This window comes from Garra rufa, unplaced genomic scaffold (genome assembly GCF_049309525.1).
Source record: "Garra rufa unplaced genomic scaffold, GarRuf1.0 hap1_unplaced_001, whole genome shotgun sequence".
Classification (NCBI taxonomy): Eukaryota; Metazoa; Chordata; class Actinopteri; order Cypriniformes; family Cyprinidae; genus Garra; species Garra rufa.
The window spans coordinates 5926634-5945386 of record NW_027394276.1 but is presented as its reverse complement, the minus strand read 5'-3'; the positions used below and the strand labels follow the sequence as shown (position 1 = coordinate 5945386).

General features: G+C 38.9%; 20 non-coding genes and 1 pseudogene across 20 annotated transcripts; all 21 read left to right on the top strand.

Annotated features, from left to right (window-relative positions):
- Positions 1–1118: 1118 nt before the first annotated feature.
- LOC141303200 (5S ribosomal RNA) lies at positions 1119–1237 on the top strand. The gene has a single exon (XR_012343184.1). It is a non-coding gene; the product is annotated as a 5S ribosomal RNA (ribosomal RNA).
- An 84-nt stretch (positions 1238–1321) lies between these two features.
- On the top strand, positions 1322–1440 carry LOC141303253 (5S ribosomal RNA). The gene has a single exon (XR_012343236.1). It is a non-coding gene; the product is annotated as a 5S ribosomal RNA (ribosomal RNA).
- A 726-nt stretch (positions 1441–2166) lies between these two features.
- On the top strand, positions 2167–2285 carry LOC141303600 (5S ribosomal RNA). The gene has a single exon (XR_012343580.1). It is a non-coding gene; the product is annotated as a 5S ribosomal RNA (ribosomal RNA).
- A 1378-nt stretch (positions 2286–3663) lies between these two features.
- LOC141303252 (5S ribosomal RNA) lies at positions 3664–3782 on the top strand. The gene has a single exon (XR_012343234.1). It is a non-coding gene; the product is annotated as a 5S ribosomal RNA (ribosomal RNA).
- Positions 3783–3866: 84 nt separating this feature from the next.
- LOC141303549 (5S ribosomal RNA) lies at positions 3867–3985 on the top strand. The gene has a single exon (XR_012343529.1). It is a non-coding gene; the product is annotated as a 5S ribosomal RNA (ribosomal RNA).
- Positions 3986–4715: 730 nt separating this feature from the next.
- LOC141303454 (5S ribosomal RNA) lies at positions 4716–4834 on the top strand. The gene has a single exon (XR_012343435.1). It is a non-coding gene; the product is annotated as a 5S ribosomal RNA (ribosomal RNA).
- Positions 4835–5554: 720 nt separating this feature from the next.
- Positions 5555–5673, top strand: LOC141303182 (5S ribosomal RNA). Its single transcript, XR_012343165.1, has one exon. It is a non-coding gene; the product is annotated as a 5S ribosomal RNA (ribosomal RNA).
- A 726-nt stretch (positions 5674–6399) lies between these two features.
- LOC141303251 (5S ribosomal RNA) lies at positions 6400–6518 on the top strand. The gene has a single exon (XR_012343233.1). It is a non-coding gene; the product is annotated as a 5S ribosomal RNA (ribosomal RNA).
- Positions 6519–6602: 84 nt separating this feature from the next.
- Positions 6603–6721, top strand: LOC141303138 (5S ribosomal RNA). Its single transcript, XR_012343121.1, has one exon. It is a non-coding gene; the product is annotated as a 5S ribosomal RNA (ribosomal RNA).
- Positions 6722–7451: 730 nt separating this feature from the next.
- Positions 7452–7570, top strand: LOC141303500 (5S ribosomal RNA). Its single transcript, XR_012343481.1, has one exon. It is a non-coding gene; the product is annotated as a 5S ribosomal RNA (ribosomal RNA).
- Positions 7571–7654: 84 nt separating this feature from the next.
- LOC141303120 (5S ribosomal RNA) lies at positions 7655–7773 on the top strand. The gene has a single exon (XR_012343104.1). It is a non-coding gene; the product is annotated as a 5S ribosomal RNA (ribosomal RNA).
- A 730-nt stretch (positions 7774–8503) lies between these two features.
- On the top strand, positions 8504–8622 carry LOC141303453 (5S ribosomal RNA). Its single transcript, XR_012343434.1, has one exon. It is a non-coding gene; the product is annotated as a 5S ribosomal RNA (ribosomal RNA).
- Positions 8623–9998: 1376 nt separating this feature from the next.
- LOC141303250 (5S ribosomal RNA) lies at positions 9999–10117 on the top strand. Its single transcript, XR_012343232.1, has one exon. It is a non-coding gene; the product is annotated as a 5S ribosomal RNA (ribosomal RNA).
- An 84-nt stretch (positions 10118–10201) lies between these two features.
- On the top strand, positions 10202–10320 carry LOC141303452 (5S ribosomal RNA). The gene has a single exon (XR_012343432.1). It is a non-coding gene; the product is annotated as a 5S ribosomal RNA (ribosomal RNA).
- Positions 10321–11051: 731 nt separating this feature from the next.
- On the top strand, positions 11052–11170 carry LOC141303355 (5S ribosomal RNA). Its single transcript, XR_012343337.1, has one exon. It is a non-coding gene; the product is annotated as a 5S ribosomal RNA (ribosomal RNA).
- Positions 11171–11254: 84 nt separating this feature from the next.
- On the top strand, positions 11255–11373 carry LOC141303696 (5S ribosomal RNA; annotated as a pseudogene).
- An 84-nt stretch (positions 11374–11457) lies between these two features.
- Positions 11458–11576, top strand: LOC141303548 (5S ribosomal RNA). Its single transcript, XR_012343528.1, has one exon. It is a non-coding gene; the product is annotated as a 5S ribosomal RNA (ribosomal RNA).
- A 730-nt stretch (positions 11577–12306) lies between these two features.
- LOC141303450 (5S ribosomal RNA) lies at positions 12307–12425 on the top strand. Its single transcript, XR_012343430.1, has one exon. It is a non-coding gene; the product is annotated as a 5S ribosomal RNA (ribosomal RNA).
- Positions 12426–13145: 720 nt separating this feature from the next.
- Positions 13146–13264, top strand: LOC141303181 (5S ribosomal RNA). Its single transcript, XR_012343164.1, has one exon. It is a non-coding gene; the product is annotated as a 5S ribosomal RNA (ribosomal RNA).
- A 726-nt stretch (positions 13265–13990) lies between these two features.
- Positions 13991–14109, top strand: LOC141303034 (5S ribosomal RNA). The gene has a single exon (XR_012343019.1). It is a non-coding gene; the product is annotated as a 5S ribosomal RNA (ribosomal RNA).
- An 84-nt stretch (positions 14110–14193) lies between these two features.
- Positions 14194–14312, top strand: LOC141303249 (5S ribosomal RNA). Its single transcript, XR_012343231.1, has one exon. It is a non-coding gene; the product is annotated as a 5S ribosomal RNA (ribosomal RNA).
- The last annotated feature ends 4441 nt before the right edge of the window (positions 14313–18753 follow it).

The following is an 18753-nucleotide window of genomic DNA, read 5'->3' as shown; positions in this document are numbered from 1 at the left end:
AGTCACCAAACTGTTGGATTAAGGAGTTGCTAATTTTAGAGCTCACCTTTCCATTCACCACCTGCAAACTTTGGATTACACTTTCTGTGGATTGTATATACAATGGTGGACACTCACATTGGACTTATCAACACACTGGGATTCTTGGACTGTTTTTAGGGTATGGACAAATGAACTGTATTCTTTTAACAGCATTTACCTAGTTTTATCGTGTTGTTTTAAAGTCTTTTATGTGAACCTTGTATATAAACCAAATCTATTTAAACCAATCTTCTTTTATGTCTCATTCTTTTAACCACTAGTCATCTCTCACAGTTAAATCTGACCCCATTTTAATCTTGTAACTCTGGATGGGAGACCGCCTGGGAATACCAGGTGCTGTAAGCTTTTGCCTTTTCTTCACTATTTATATAATATGCTGGCTTTTAGAAAGACGTGTTTTACCGCTCTATTTATTACAATCATTTAAATGTATTATAGAGTGTTAAGTGTTTTACATGTTTTTTTTAGGCCATTTTATTGCTCTTAACATTTTAAGTGTGTGTGTGTCTTAAATAAATGGATGGTTGGCCTGCCATGTGACTAGACACATGACAGGAAGCAGGAAGTACAACTGTATAAGAGAGCAGCATGACAAACAAAGGACAGTCACCAAACTGTTGGATTAAGGAGTTTGCTAATTTTAGAGCTCACCTTTCCATTCACCACCTGCAAACTTTGGATTACACTTTCTGTGGATTGTATATACAATGGTGGACACTCACATTGGACTTATCAACACACTGGGATTCTTGGACTGTTTTTAGGGTATGGACAAATGAACTGTATTCTTTTAACAGCATTTACCTAGTTTTATCGTGTTGTTTTAAAGTCTTTTATGTGAACCTTGTATAAAAACCAAATCTATTTAAACCAATCTTCTTTTATGTCTCATTCTTTTAACCACTAGTCATCTCTCACAGTTAATTCTGACCCCATTTTAATGGTGTAACTCTGGACGGGAGACCGCCTGGGAATACCAGGTGCTGTAAACTTTTGCCTTTTCTTCACTATTTATATAATATGATGGCTTTTACGGAGGCTGATCTATAAATAACCCACTTTTTGGAGCAGTCCTCGCTTACGGCCATACTGCGCTGAGTGCGCCCGATCTCGTCTGATCTCGGAAGCAAAGCAGCGTCGGGCCTGGTTAGTACTTGGATGGGAGACCCCCTGGGAATACCAGGTGCTGTAAGCTTTTGCCTTTTCTTCACTATTTATATAATATGATGGCTTTTACGGAGGCTGATCTATAAATAGCCCACTTTTTGGAGCAGTACTCGCTTACGGCCATACTGCGCTGAGAGCGCCCGATCTCGTCTGATCTCGGAAGCAAAGCAGCGTCGGGCCTGGTTAGTACTTAGATGGGAGACCGCCTGGGAATACCAGGTGCTGTAAGCTTTTGCCTTTTCTTCACTATTTATATAATATGCTGGCTTTTAGAAAGACGTGTTTTACCGCTCTATTTATTACAATCATTTAAATGTATTATAGAGTGTTAAGTGTTTTACATGTTTTTTTAGGCCATTTTATTGCTCTTAACATTTTAAGTGTGTGTCTTAAATAAATGGATGGTTGGCCTGCCATGTGACTAGACACATGACAGGAAGCAGGAAGTACAACTGTATAAGAGAGCAGCATGACAAACAAAGGACAGTCACCAAACTGTTGGATTAAGGAGTTTGCTAATTTTAGAGCTCACCTTTCCATTCACCACCTGCAAACTTTGGATTACACTTTCTGTGGATTGTATATACAATGGTGGACACTCACATTGGACTTATCAACACACTGGGATTCTTGGACTGTTTTTAGGGTATGGACAAATGAACTGTATTCTTTTAACAGCATTTACCTAGTTTTATCGTGTTGTTTTAAAGTCTTTTATGTGAACCTTGTATATAAACCAAATCTATTTAAACCAATCTTCTTTTATGTCTCATTCTTTTAACCACTAGTCATCTCTCACAGTTAATTCTGACCCCATTTTAATGTTGTAACTCTGGATGGGAGACCGCCTGGGAATACCAGGTGCTGTAAGCTTTTGCCTTTTCTTCACTATTTATATAATATGATGGCTTTTACGGAGGCTGATCTATAAATAACCCACTTTTTGGAGCAGTCCTCGCTTACGGCCATACTGCGCTGAGTGCGCCCGATCTCGTCTGATCTCGGAAGCAAAGCAGCGTCGGGCCTTGTTAGTACTTGGATGGGAGACCGCCTGGGAATACCAGGTGCTGTAAGCTTTTGCCTTTTCTTCACTATTTATATAATATGCTGGCTTTTAGAAAGACGTGTTTTACCGCTCTATTTATTACAATCATTTAAATGTATTATAGAGTGTTAAGTGTTTTACATGTTTTTTAGGCCATTTTATTACTCTTAACATTTTAAGTGTGTGTGTGTGTGTGTGTCTTTAATAAATGGATGGTTGGCCTGCCATGTGACTAGACACATGACAGGAAGCAGGAAGTACAACTGTATAAGAGAGCAGCATGACAAAAAAAGTCACCAAACTGTTGGATTAAGGAGTTGCTAATTTTAGAGCTCACCTTTCCATTCACCACCTGCAAACTTTGGATTACACTTTCTGTGGATTGTATATACAATGGTGGACACTCACATTGGACTTATCAACACACTGGGATTCTTGGACTGTTTTTAGGGTATGGACAAATGAACTGTATTCTTTTAACAGCATTTACCTAGTTTTATCGTGTTGTTTTAAAGTCTTTTATGTGAACCTTGTATATAAACCAAATCTATTTAAACCAATCTTCTTTTATGTCTCATTCTTTTAACCACTAGTCATCTCTCACAGTTAAATCTGACCCCATTTTAATCTTGTAACTCTGGATGGGAGACCGCCTGGGAATACCAGGTGCTGTAAGCTTTTGCCTTTTCTTCACTATTTATATAATATGCTGGCTTTTAGAAAGACGTGTTTTACCGCTCTATTTATTACAATCATTTAAATGTATTATAGAGTGTTAAGTGTTTTACATGTTTTTTTAGGCCATTTTATTGCTCTTAACATTTTAAGTGTGTGTGTGTCTTAAATAAATGGATGGTTGGCCTGCCATGTGACTAGACACATGACAGGAAGCAGGAAGTACAACTGTATAAGAGAGCAGCATGACATACAAAGGACAGTCACCAAACTGTTGGATTAAGGAGTTTGCTAATTTTAGAGCTCACCTTTCCATTCACCACCTGCAAACTTTGGATTACACTTTCTGTGGATTGTATATACAATGGTGGACACTCACATTGGACTTATCAACACACTGGGATTCTTGGACTGTTTTTAGGGTATGGACAAATGAACTGTATTCTTTTAACAGCATTTACCTAGTTTTATCGTGTTGTTTTAAAGTCTTTTTATGTGAACCTTGTATATAAACCAAATCTATTTAAACCAATCTTCTTTTATGTCTCATTCTTTTAACCACTAGTCATCTCTCACAGTTAAATCTGACCCCATTTTAATCTTGTAACTCTGGATGGGAGACCGCCTGGGAATACCAGGTGCTGTAAGCTTTTGCCTTTTCTTCACTATTTATATAATATGATGGCTTTTACGGAGGCTGATCTATAAATAGCCCACTTTTTGGAGCAGTACTCGCTTACGGCCATACTGCGCTGAGAGCGCCCGATCTCGTCTGATCTCGGAAGCAAAGCAGCGTCGGGCCTGGTTAGTACTTAGATGGGAGACCGCCTGGGAATACCAGGTGCTGTAAGCTTTTGCCTTTTCTTCACTATTTATATAATATGCTGGCTTTTACGGAGGCTGATCTTTAAATAGGCCACTTTTTGGAGCAGCCCTCGCTTACGGCCATACCGCGCTGAGACCGCCCAATCTCGTCTGATCTCGGAAGCAAAGCAGCGTCGGGCCTGGTTAGTACTTGGATGGGAGACCGCCTGGGAATACCAGGTGCTGTAAGCTTTTGCCTTTTCTTCACTATTTATATAATATGCTGGCTTTTAGAAAGACGTGTTTTACCGCTCTATTTATTACAATCATTTAAATGTATTATAGATTGTTAAGTGTTTTACATGTTTTTTTAGGCCATTTTATTGCTCTTAACATTTTAAGTGTGTGTGTGTCTTAAATAAATGGATGGTTGGCCTGCCATGTGACTAGACACATGACAGGAAGCAGGAAGTACAACTGTATAAGAGAGCAGCATGACAAACAAAGGACAGTCACCAAACTGTTGGATTAAGGAGTTTGCTAATTTTAGAGCTCACCTTTCCATTCACCACCTGCAAACTTTGGATTACACTTTCTGTGGATTGTATATACAATGGTGGACACTCACATTGGACTTATCAACACACTAGGATTCTTGGACTGTTTTTAGGGTATGGACAATTGAACTGTATTCTTTTAACAGCATTTACCTAGTTTTATCGTGTTGTTTTAAAGTCTTTTATGTGAACCTTGTATATAAACCAAATCTATTTAAACCAATCTTCTTTTATGTCTCATTCTTTTAACCACTACTCATCTCTCACAGTTAAATCTGACCCCATTTTAATCTTGTAACTCTGGATGGGAGACCGCCTGGGAATACCAGGTGCTGTAAGCTTTTGCCTTTTCTTCACTATTTATATAATATGCTGGCTTTTACAGAGGCTGATCTTTAAATAGCCCACTTTTTGGAGCAGCCCTCGCTTACGGCCATACTGCGCTGAGACCGCCCGATCTCGTCTGATCTCGGAAGCAAAGCAGCGTCGGGCCTGGTTAGTACTTGGATGGGAGACCGCCTGGGAATACCAGGTGCTGTAAGCTTTTGCCTTTTCTTCACTATTTATATAATATGCTGGCTTTTAGAAAGACGTGTTTTACCGCTCTATTTATTACAATCATTTAAATGTATTATAGAGTGTTAAGTGTTTTACATGTTTTTTAGGCCATTTTATTACTCTTAACATTTTAAGTGTGTGTGTGTCTTTAATAAATGGATGGTTCGCCTGCCATGTGACTAGACACATGACAGGAAGCAGGAAGTACAACTGTATAAGAGAGCAGCATGACAAAAAAAGTCACCAAACTGTTGGATTAAGGAGTTGCTAATTTTAGAGCTCACCTTTCCATTCACCACCTGCAAACTTTGGATTACACTTTCTGTGGATTGTATATACAATGGTGGACACTCACATTGGACTTATCAACACACTGGGATTCTTGGACTGTTTTTAGGGTATGGACAAATGAACTGTATTCTTTTAACAGCATTTACCTAGTTTTATCGTGTTGTTTTAAAGTCTTTTATGTGAACCTTGTATATAAACCAAATCTATTTAAACCAATCTTTTATGTCTCATTCTTTTAACCACTAGTCATCTCTCACAGTTAAATCTGACCCCATTTTAATGTTGTAACTCTGGATGGGAGACCGCCTGGGAATACCAGGTGCTGTAAGCTTTTGCCTTTTCTTCACTATTTATATAATATGATGGCTTTTACGGAGGCTGATCTATAAATAACCCACTTTTTGGAGCAGTCCTCGCTTACGGCCATACTGCGCTGAGTGCGCCCGATCTCGTCTGATCTCGGAAGCAAAGCAGCGTCGGGCCTGGTTAGTACTTGGATGGGAGACCGCCTGGGAATACCAGGTGCTGTAAGCTTTTGCCTTTTCTTCACTATTTATATAATATGCTGGCTTTTAGAAAGACGTGTTTTACCGCTCTATTTATTACAATCATTTAAATGTATTATAGAGTGTTAAGTGTTTTACATGTTTTTTTAGGCCATTTTATTGCTCTTAACATTTTAAGTGTGTGTCTTAAATAAATGGATGGTTGGCCTGCCATGTGACTAGACACATGACAGGAAGCAGGAAGTACAACTGTATAAGAGAGCAGCATGACAAACAAAGGACAGTCACCAAACTGTTGGATTAAGGAGTTTGCTAATTTTAGAGCTCACCTTTCCATTCACCACCTGCAAACTTTGGATTACACTTTCTGTGGATTGTATATACAATGGTGGACACTCACATTGGACTTATCAACACACTGGGATTCTTGGACTGTTTTTAGGGTATGGACAAATGAACTGTATTCTTTTAACAGCATTTACCTAGTTTTATCGTGTTGTTTTAAAGTCTTTTATGTGAACCTTGTATATAAACCAAATCTATTTAAACCAATCTTCTTTTATGTCTCATTCTTTTAACCACTAGTCATCTCTCACAGTTAAATCTGACCCCATTTTAATCTTGTAACTCTGGATGGGAGACCGCCTGGGAATACCAGGTGCTGTAAGCTTTTGCCTTTTCTTCACTATTTATATAATATGATGGCTTTTATGGAGGCTGATCTATAAATAGCCCACTTTTTGGAGCAGTACTCGCTTACGGCCATACTGCGCTGAGAGCGCCCGATCTCGTCTGATCTCGGAAGCAAAGCAGCGTCGGGCCTGGTTAGTACTTAGATGGGAGACCGCCTGGGAATACCAGGTGCTGTAAGCTTTTGCCTTTTCTTCACTATTTATATAATATGCTGGCTTTTACGGAGGCTGATCTTTAAATAGCCCACTTTTTGGAGCAGCCCTCGCTTACGGCCATACTGCGCTGAGACCGCCCGATCTCGTCTGATCTCGGAAGCTAAGCAGCGTCGGGCCTGGTTAGTACTTGGATGGGAGACCGCCTGGGAATACCAGGTGCTGTAAGCTTTTGCCTTTTCTTCACTATTTATATAATATGCTGGCTTTTAGAAAGACGTGTTTTACCGCTCTATTTATTACAATCATTTAAATGTATTATAGAGTGTTAAGTGATTTACATGTTTTTTTAGGCCATTTTATTGCTCTTAACATTTTAAGTGTGTGTGTGTCTTAAATAAATGGATGGTTGGCCTGCCATGTGACTAGACACATGACAGGAAGCAGGAAGTACAACTGTATAAGAGAGCAGCATGACAAACAAAGGACAGTCACCAAACTGTTGGATTAAGGAGTTTGCTAATTTTAGAGCTCACCTTTCCATTCACCACCTGCAAACTTTGGATTACACTTTCTGTGGATTGTATATACAATGGTGGACACTCACATTGGACTTATCAACACACTGGGATTCTTGGACTGTTTTTAGGGTATGGACAAATGAACTGTATTCTTTTAACAGCATTTACCTAGTTTTATCGTGTTGTTTTAAAGTCTTTTATGTGAACCTTGTATAAAAACCAAATCTATTTAAACCAATCTTCTTTTATGTCTCATTCTTTTAACCACTAGTCATCTCTCACAGTTAAATCTGACCCCATTTTAATCTTGTAACTCTGGATGGGAGACCGCCTGGGAATACCAGGTGCTGTAAGCTTTTGCCTTTTCTTCACTATTTATATAATATGATGGCTTTTACGGAGGCTGATCTATAAATAGCCCACTTTTTGGAGCAGTACTCGCTTACGGCCATACTGTGCTGAGAGCGCCCGATCTCGTCTGATCTCGGAAGCAAAGCAGCGTCGGGCCTGGTTAGTACTTAGATGGGAGACCGCCTGGGAATACCAGGTGCTGTAAGCTTTTGCCTTTTCTTCACTATTTATATAATATGCTGGCTTTTACGGAGGCTGATCTTTAAATAGGCCACTTTTTGGAGCAGCCCTCGCTTACGGCCATACCGCGCTGAGACCGCCCGATCTCGTCTGATCTCGGAAGCAAAGCAGCGTCGGGCCTGGTTAGTACTTGGATGGGAGACCGCCTGGGAATACCAGGTGCTGTAAGCTTTTGCCTTTTCTTCACTATTTATATAATATGCTGGCTTTTAGAAAGACGTGTTTTACCGCTCTATTTATTACAATCATTTAAATGTATTATAGAGTGTTAAGTGTTTTACATGTTTTTTTAGGCCATTTTATTGCTCTTAACATTTTAAGTGTGTGTGTGTCTTAAATAAATGGATGGTTGGCCTGCCATGTGACTAGACACATGACAGGAAGCAGGAAGTACAACTGTATAAGAGAGCAGCATGACAAACAAAGGACAGTCACCAAACTGTTGGATTAAGGAGTTTGCTAATTTTAGAGCTCACCTTTCCATTCACCACCTGCAAACTTTGGATTACACTTTCTGTGGATTGTATATACAATGGTGGACACTCACATTGGACTTATCAACACACTGGGATTCTTGGACTGTTTTTAGGGTATGGACAAATGAACTGTATTCTTTTAACAGCATTTACCTAGTTTTATTGTGTTGTTTTAAAGTCGTTTATGTGAACCTTGTATATAAACCAAATCTATTTAAACCAATCTTCTTTTATGTCTCATTCTTTTAACCACTAGTCATCTCTCACAGTTAAATCTGACCCCATTTTAATCTTGTAACTCTGGATGGGAGACCGCCTGGGAATACCAGGTGCTGTAAGCTTTTGCCTTTTCTTCACTATTTATATAATATGCTGGCTTTTACGGAGGCTGATCTTTAAATAGCCCACTTTTTGGAGCAGCCCTCGCTTACGGCCATACTGCGCTGAGACCGCCCGATCTCGTCTGATCTCGGAAGCAAAGCAGCGTCGGGCCTGGTTAGTACTTGGATGGGAGACCGCCTGGGAATACCAGGTGCTGTAAGCTTTTGCCTTTTCTTCACTATTTATATAATATGCTGGCTTTTAGAAAGACGTGTTTTACCGCTCTATTTATTACAATCATTTAAATGTATTATAGAGTGTTAAGTGTTTTACATGTTTTTTAGGCCATTTTATTACTCTTAACATTTTAAGTGTGTGTGTGTGTGTGTCTTTAATAAATGGATGGTTGGCCTGCCATGTGACTAGACACATGACAGGAAGCAGGAAGTACAACTGTATAAGAGAGCAGCATGACAAAAAAAGTCACCAAACTGTTGGATTAAGGAGTTGCTAATTTTAGAGCTCACCTTTCCATTCACCACCTGCAAACTTTGGATTACACTTTCTGTGGATTGTATATACAATGGTGGACACTCACATTGGACTTATCAACACACTGGGATTCTTGGACTGTTTTTAGGGTATGGACAAATGAACTGTATTCTTTTAACAGCATTTACCTAGTTTTATCGTGTTGTTTTAAAGTCTTTTATGTGAACCTTGTATATAAACCAAATCTATTTAAACCAATCTTCTTTTATGTCTCATTCTTTTAACCACTAGTCATCTCTCACAGTTAAATCTGACCCCATTTTAATCTTGTAACTCTGGATGGGAGACCGCCTGGGAATACCAGGTGCTGTAAGCTTTTGCCTTTTCTTCACTATTTATATAATATGCTGGCTTTTAGAAAGACGTGTTTTACCGCTCTATTTATTACAATCATTTAAATGTATTATAGAGTGTTAAGTGTTTTACATGTTTTTTTAGGCCATTTTATTGCTCTTAACATTTTAAGTGTGTGTGTGTCTTAAATAAATGGATGGTTGGCCTGCCATGTGACTAGACACATGACAGGAAGCAGGAAGTACAACTGTATAAGAGAGCAGCATGACATACAAAGGACAGTCACCAAACTGTTGGATTAAGGAGTTTGCTAATTTTAGAGCTCACCTTTCCATTCACCACCTGCAAACTTTGGATTACACTTTCTGTGGATTGTATATACAATGGTGGACACTCACATTGGACTTATCAACACACTGGGATTCTTGGACTGTTTTTAGGGTATGGACAAATGAACTGTATTCTTTTAACAGCATTTACCTAGTTTTATCGTGTTGTTTTAAAGTCTTTTTATGTGAACCTTGTATATAAACCAAATCTATTTAAACCAATCTTCTTTTATGTCTCATTCTTTTAACCACTAGTCATCTCTCACAGTTAAATCTGACCCCATTTTAATCTTGTAACTCTGGATGGGAGACCGCCTGGGAATACCAGGTGCTGTAAGCTTTTGCCTTTTCTTCACTATTTATATAATATGATGGCTTTTACGGAGGCTGATCTATAAATAGCCCACTTTTTGGAGCAGTACTCGCTTACGGCCATACTGCGCTGAGAGCGCCCGATCTCGTCTGATCTCGGAAGCAAAGCAGCGTCGGGCCTGGTTAGTACTTAGATGGGAGACCGCCTGGGAATACCAGGTGCTGTAAGCTTTTGCCTTTTCTTCACTATTTATATAATATGCTGGCTTTTACGGAGGCTGATCTTTAAATAGCCCACTTTTTGGAGCAGCCCTCGCTTACGGCCATACTGCGCTGAGACCGCCCGATCTCGTCTGATCTCGGAAGCAAAGCAGCGTCGGGCCTGGTTAGTACTTGGATGGGAGACCGCCTGGGAATACCAGGTGCTGTAAGCTTTTGCCTTTTCTTCACTATTTATATAATATGCTGGCTTTTAGAAAGACGTGTTTTACCGCTCTATTTATTACAATCATTTAAATGTATTATAGAGTGTTAAGTGTTTTACATGTTTTTTTTAGGCCATTTTATTGCTCTTAACATTTTAAGTGTGTGTGTGTCTTAAATAAATGGATGGTTGGCCTGCCATGTGACTAGACACATGACAGGAAGCAGGAAGTACAACTGTATAAGAGAGCAGCATGACAAACAAAGGACAGTCACCAAACTGTTGGATTAAGGAGTTTGCTAATTTTAGAGCTCACCTTTCCATTCACCACCTGCAAACTTTGGATTACACTTTCTGTGGATTGTATATACAATGGTGGACACTCACATTGGACTTATCAACACACTGGGATTCTTGGACTGTTTTTAGGGTATGGACAAATGAACTGTATTCTTTTAACAGCATTTACCTAGTTTTATCGTGTTGTTTTAAAGTCTTTTATGTGAACCTTGTATAAAAACCAAATCTATTTAAACCAATCTTCTTTTATGTCTCATTCTTTTAACCACTAGTCATCTCTCACAGTTAATTCTGACCCCATTTTAATGTTGTAACTCTGGATGGGAGACCGCCTGGGAATACCAGGTGCTGTAAGCTTTTGCCTTTTCTTCACTATTTATATAATATGATGGCTTTTACGGAGGCTGATCTATAAATAACCCACTTTTTGGAGCAGTCTTCGCTTACGGCCATACTGCGCTGAGTGCGCCCGATCTCGTCTGATCTCGGAAGCAAAGCAGCGTCGGGCCTGGTTAGTACTTAGATGGGAGACCGCCTGGGAATACCAGGTGCTGTAAGCTTTTGCCTTTTCTTCACTATTTATATAATATGCTGGCTTTTACGGAGGCTGATCTTTAAATAGCCCACTTTTTGGAGCAGCCCTCACTTACGGCCATACTGCGCTGAGACCGCCCTATCTCGTCTGATCTCGGAAGCAAAGCAGCGTCGGGCCTGGTTAGTACTTGGATGGGAGACAGCCTGGGAATACCAGGTGCTGTAAGCTTTTGCCTTTTCTTCACTATTTATATAATATGCTGGCTTTTACGGAGGCTGATCTTTAAATAGGCCACTTTTTGGAGCAGCCCTCGCTTACGGCCATACCGCGCTGAGACCGCCCAATCTCGTCTGATCTCGGAAGCAAAGCAGCGTCGGGCCTGGTTAGTACTTGGATGGGAGACCGCCTGGGAATACCAGGTGCTGTAAGCTTTTGCCTTTTCTTCACTATTTATATAATATGCTGGCTTTTAGAAAGACGTGTTTTACCGCTCTATTTATTACAATCATTTAAATGTATTATAGATTGTTAAGTGTTTTACATGTTTTTTTAGGCCATTTTATTGCTCTTAACATTTTAAGTGTGTGTGTGTCTTAAATAAATGGATGGTTGGCCTGCCATGTGACTAGACACATGACAGGAAGCAGGAAGTACAACTGTATAAGAGAGCAGCATGACAAACAAAGGACAGTCACCAAACTGTTGGATTAAGGAGTTTGCTAATTTTAGAGCTCACCTTTCCATTCACCACCTGCAAACTTTGGATTACACTTTCTGTGGATTGTATATACAATGGTGGACACTCACATTGGACTTATCAACACACTAGGATTCTTGGACTGTTTTTAGGGTATGGACAATTGAACTGTATTCTTTTAACAGCATTTACCTAGTTTTATCGTGTTGTTTTAAAGTCTTTTATGTGAACCTTGTATATAAACCAAATCTATTTAAACCAATCTTCTTTTATGTCTCATTCTTTTAACCACTACTCATCTCTCACAGTTAAATCTGACCCCATTTTAATCTTGTAACTCTGGATGGGAGACCGCCTGGGAATACCAGGTGCTGTAAGCTTTTGCCTTTTCTTCACTATTTATATAATATGCTGGCTTTTACAGAGGCTGATCTTTAAATAGCCCACTTTTTGGAGCAGCCCTCGCTTACGGCCATACTGCGCTGAGACCGCCCGATCTCGTCTGATCTCGGAAGCAAAGCAGCGTCGGGCCTGGTTAGTACTTGGATGGGAGACCGCCTGGGAATACCAGGTGCTGTAAGCTTTTGCCTTTTCTTCACTATTTATATAATATGCTGGCTTTTAGAAAGACGTGTTTTACCGCTCTATTTATTACAATCATTTAAATGTATTATAGAGTGTTAAGTGTTTTACATGTTTTTTAGGCCATTTTATTACTCTTAACATTTTAAGTGTGTGTGTGTCTTTAATAAATGGATGGTTCGCCTGCCATGTGACTAGACACATGACAGGAAGCAGGAAGTACAACTGTATAAGAGAGCAGCATGACAAAAAAAGTCACCAAACTGTTGGATTAAGGAGTTGCTAATTTTAGAGCTCACCTTTCCATTCACCACCTGCAAACTTTGGATTACACTTTCTGTGGATTGTATATACAATGGTGGACACTCACATTGGACTTATCAACACACTGGGATTCTTGGACTGTTTTTAGGGTATGGACAAATGAACTGTATTCTTTTAACAGCATTTACCTAGTTTTATCGTGTTGTTTTAAAGTCTTTTATGTGAACCTTGTATATAAACCAAATCTATTTAAACCAATCTTTTATGTCTCATTCTTTTAACCACTAGTCATCTCTCACAGTTAAATCTGACCCCATTTTAATGTTGTAACTCTGGATGGGAGACCGCCTGGGAATACCAGGTGCTGTAAGCTTTTGCCTTTTCTTCACTATTTATATAATATGATGGCTTTTACGGAGGCTGATCTATAAATAACCCACTTTTTGGAGCAGTCCTCGCTTACGGCCATACTGCGCTGAGTGCGCCCGATCTCGTCTGATCTCGGAAGCAAAGCAGCGTCGGGCCTGGTTAGTACTTGGATGGGAGACCGCCTGGGAATACCAGGTGCTGTAAGCTTTTGCCTTTTCTTCACTATTTATATAATATGCTGGCTTTTAGAAAGACGTGTTTTACCGCTCTATTTATTACAATCATTTAAATGTATTATAGAGTGTTAAGTGTTTTACATGTTTTTTTAGGCCATTTTATTGCTCTTAACATTTTAAGTGTGTGTCTTAAATAAATGGATGGTTGGCCTGCCATGTGACTAGACACATGACAGGAAGCAGGAAGTACAACTGTATAAGAGAGCAGCATGACAAACAAAGGACAGTCACCAAACTGTTGGATTAAGGAGTTTGCTAATTTTAGAGCTCACCTTTCCATTCACCACCTGCAAACTTTGGATTACACTTTCTGTGGATTGTATATACAATGGTGGACACTCACATTGGACTTATCAACACACTGGGATTCTTGGACTGTTTTTAGGGTATGGACAAATGAACTGTATTCTTTTAACAGCATTTACCTAGTTTTATCGTGTTGTTTTAAAGTCTTTTATGTGAACCTTGTATATAAACCAAATCTATTTAAACCAATCTTCTTTTATGTCTCATTCTTTTAACCACTAGTCATCTCTCACAGTTAAATCTGACCCCATTTTAATCTTGTAACTCTGGATGGGAGACCGCCTGGGAATACCAGGTGCTGTAAGCTTTTGCCTTTTCTTCACTATTTATATAATATGATGGCTTTTATGGAGGCTGATCTATAAATAGCCCACTTTTTGGAGCAGTCCTCGCTTACGGCCATACTGCGCTGAGTGCACCCGATCTCGTCTGATCTCGGAAGCAAAGCAGCGTCGGGCCTGGTTAGTACTTGGATGGGAGACCCCCTGGGAATACCAGGTGCTGTAAGCTTTTGCCTTTTCTTCACTATTTATATAATATGATGGCTTTTACGGAGGCTGATCTATAAATAGCCCACTTTTTGGAGCAGTACTCGCTTACGGCCATACTGCGCTGAGAGCGCCCGATCTCGTCTGATCTCGGAAGCAAAGCAGCGTCGGGCCTGGTTAGTACTTAGATGGGAGACCGCCTGGGAATACCAGGTGCTGTAAGCTTTTGCCTTTTCTTCACTATTTATATAATATGCTGGCTTTTAGAAAGACGTGTTTTACCGCTCTATTTATTACAATCATTTAAATGTATTATAGAGTGTTAAGTGTTTTACATGTTTTTTTAGGCCATTTTATTGCTCTTAACATTTTAAGTGTGTGTGTGTCTTAAATAAATGGATGGTTGGCCTGCCATGTGACTAGACACATGACAGGAAGCAGGAAGTACAACTGTATAAGAGAGCAGCATGACAAACAAAGGACAGTCACCAAACTGTTGGATTAAGGAGTTTGCTAATTTTAGAGCTCACCTTTCCATTCACCACCTGCAAACTTTGGATTACACTTTCTGTGGATTGTATATACAATGGTGGACACTCACATTGGACTTATCAACACACTGGGATTCTTGGACTGTTTTTAGGGTATGGACAAATGAACTGTATTCTTTTAACAGCATTTACCTAGTTTTATCGTGTTGTTTTAAAGTCTTTTATGTGAACCTTGTATATAAACCAAATCTATTTAAACCAATCTTCTTTTATGTCTCATTCTTTTAACCACTAGTCATCTCTCACAGTTAAATCTGACCCCATTTTAATCTTGTAACTCTGGATGGGAGACCGCCTGGGAATACCAGGTGCTGTAAGCTTTTGCCTTTTCTTCACTATTTATATAATATGATGGCTTTTACGGAGGCTGATCTATAAATAGCCCACTTTTTGGAGCAGTACTCGCTTACGGCCATACCGCCACCTGAGAGCGCTAGAGTGCAACAGGAAGTGGTTGGCAGCAGTTGGGAGAGGAAGGCTCTCCTCCATTTTGTGTTAGATTTTTTTTGTTTGTTTTGTGAGTGGTTTTACTTTAAGTTAGTTTTTTTGTGTTTTTTTCAGTTATAAAACCACCTAACAGCAGCATTTTTGCTGGCTGGAGGGTGGTTAAACCTTTTTTTTTCTTAATTTATTTTTCTTTAAAAAAAACGGACGGATTAATGGATTACGAAACAGAACTGGCTGGAGAGAGACGGATGGCAAACGACACTGGACTGGCAGGAGGAACACGCACGGCAATGGACACTGGACTGGCTGGAGGAACATGCACGGCAAACGAGACTGGACTGGCAGGAGGAACACGCACGGCAAACGACATTGGACTGGATAAACGACCACGAGCTACAAATGGAAAAAAACAGGAAGTAAGAGAAAAGTTTGTTGAGCGACAATATTTAAAGGAAGCTACAGTGATTGTGAATGTGGAGAATGTGATTGGGGTGAGAGCGGAGGACATTATTAAAGCTGTAACGGAACAATGTGGACATGGCAAAATTTTAGCACTAAGACCAAGACAAGGGAAAGAATACGAACTGACAATGGAAAAAGAAGAAACGTGTGAAAAACTAATTGATGGACTAAGAATAAAAAGAGTGGACTGTGAAGTAAAAAATCTACAAAACAGGGATTATGTTGTTTCCTTCATGCACCTGCCTGTCTACCTGGATGACAAAGAAATTTTAGGAAAATTGGAGGGATGGGGAGTTGATCCCATTACCAAAATTAAAAGAAGACGCTACCCGGGCACCGACATTGAAGATGGAACAAGGTTCCTTAAGGTGAGGTTCCCCAAGCAAGTGGCATCGTTGCCATATAGCACACGGCTAGAAACAGCCGAAGGGCCGCAGTACTTCCGGGTGATGCACAGCCATCAGGTGAAGACCTGTAGGCTGTGCATGAGCCCGGATCACCTGCTAATAGAATGCCCAAATTTTGTGTGCTACAAATGTGAGGAGAGGGGACATTTTGCACAAGATTGCAATGCTGTCAGGTGCCCGGGGTGTCAGGAAGTTTTAAATAAATGTGAATGTTGGATGGAGGGAGAGGAAGGAGGAAGGGAAGAACAGGTGGGCAGACAGGTGCATGAAGGAAACAACGAGGAGGAAGGACTACAACAAAAAGAAACGGAAGGAGGACCGAGCTGCAGAGAGGAAGGAGAAAGAAGAGAAGACAACATTAATAATAACGAACAAACAGTGGAGCAGGACACTCAATGGACAGAGATGGAGATGTCGGACAGTTTTAATACTTTTCTGGGTGATGTGGAGAGAGATGGACAAGGAAGGTTGGATCAAGTTAAAGAAACGGACAATGAAGAGGGAATAAAGATGGACAAAATGGACAAAGACAGAGGAGGGAAAGGACAAATAAGAAGGAGAGCACTGAAGGTAAAACCAAATTTGGAAAGTGCAAGAAAAAAGATTATGACAGAGACTAACAGATTTGATGTGCTAAGGGTCCTGGAGGGAGAAAATGATGAATAATGATTTTTATGTATTTTTTTTATTTACTTTTAATGGTTTTAAGTTGTGTTGCTTTTAATGCAAGGGGTCTGATGGACATGAGGAAGTTTGAAAAAGTAAAAGAAAAATGTAAAAGGGAAGACATTGTTGCATTACAAGAAACAAACTGGAGAGAAAATGTGATGAATGATTATAAAAAGAGATGGGATGGAGGTATTTTATATAATAATGGAGATGGGCGGGCTGGGAGAGGTGTGGCTTTTTTAATGAAGGACGATGTTTTTAAAGTGAGTAAAAGTGTGTATAAGGACAAGATGGGGAAATGTTTGGTAGTTGAGACAAAATATGAAGGAAGAGATTTGATTTTAGTAAATGTACATGCACCAGTGGAAGATAAGGAAAAGAAAGAGTTTTTTAATGTTTTAAGAAACATTGTAAAGAAGTATAAAGAAATAATTATGATGGGGGATTTTAACACAGTCTTTAGTAAACAGGATATGGCTGAAGGAATGGTTTTTAAAACAGATACAGGAAGAAAAGAATTAAAAGCATTAATGGATGAAAATAATATGATAGATGTGTGGAGAGAAAGAAATGAAAAGAAAAAAGAATTTTCGAGAAGACAAATAGTAGGGCAGTTTGTATGCCAAACTAGAATTGACTATGTTTTATGTACAAGAAATGTGGAGAATTTTATAGAAAATATTAAGTACAAAGAAACAAGTTTTAGCGATCATAAGATTTTATCTTTTAAGTTGGACTGGAGTCAAATGCAAAGAGGTCCGGGAGTATGGATTTTAAATACACAGATTTTAAAGAATGAAGATTATGTTTTAAAAGTGAAAGAAATTATAGAAAAAGAAAAGGAAAATGGAATGTATGAAGAGGATAAGAGAATATGGTGGGAGAGTGTAAAGTTTTTAATCAAAAAATTCTCAATCAGGTATTGTAGTGTTATTCAGAAATGCAAAAGATCCAAAGAAAGAGGAATAAAGGAAAGTTTGGAAATGGAACTGAATAAAGAATTTCAAGACATACAAAAGATAAAGGAAATGGAGGGGAAACTGAAAGAAATAGAAGAAAAGGAATATGAGGGGGCGAGGTTAAGAAGCAAAGCAAAATATGTGGTGGAGGGAGAAAAATGTACAAAGTTCTTTTTTGATCTGGAAAAAAAGAGAGGGAAAGCTGAAACGATAAAAGAAATAAGAGGGGAAAATGGGGAAATTGTAGAAGGGAATGAAAAGATTTTAAAAGAAATAAAGAATTTTTATGAGGATCTGTTTAGTGCAAGGGGGGTGGAAGAGGAGGAAAAAAAGGAACTGTTGAATCAGATAAAAGCAAAAGTAAGTGAGGAACATAAAAAAGAATGTGACCAAGAAATCAGGGAAGACGAGATTGAAAGAGCAATAAATCAACTGAATAAAAAGAAAAGTCCAGGAATAGATGGTTTGGGAACTGAATTTTATGTTTGTTTTAAAGAAGTTTTAACAAAGATTTTAAATGAGGTTTTTAACCCTTGTGCATTGTTTCAATTTACAACCTTTCGTTATGTTTCGTGGCTGAAAACAGCCACTACTTTAAACTGCTGTAAAAATGTATCAGATAAATATTTTTTTCAAATTTTTTTGCATAAATCTATTAATCAATCTCAGTCCTGCTCAAAAATACTAAATGTTAAAAAAAAATTCAGGATTTTAACTCTTTAATTGCCAAATTCCTAAATGATGTCACTGATTTTGGGAAAAAAAAAAACACAAAATTACTCATTTTCAATATAAAAGGTAATTGTGGCCTGGATTTTTTTTTACCTTTTTAACAGTCTTGGACATGTGAAAGATTAGTGAGAACATTGGCTTTCATGCATTGTTAGTTTTGGCGCAGCATCAGATTTTCATTTTTTCTCCCTCATTTATTGTTTGTGGCTGTTTTTGCCCCATTGACTTCCATTATAACCACATTTTTTGATTGCAAAGCCATGACACCATATAATGCTGAATTCTTGATTGTTTGTGGTTTTCCCTGTTGGGAAGGGGTCAAATTTGTAAATTGTACTGTTGATTATCAGTTGGCCCCATTAACCCTTTAGATAGGCCTTTGCAAAAAAAAGCGTAGTTTTACATAGAGTTCTATGGAGTATAACGACATATTATAGTG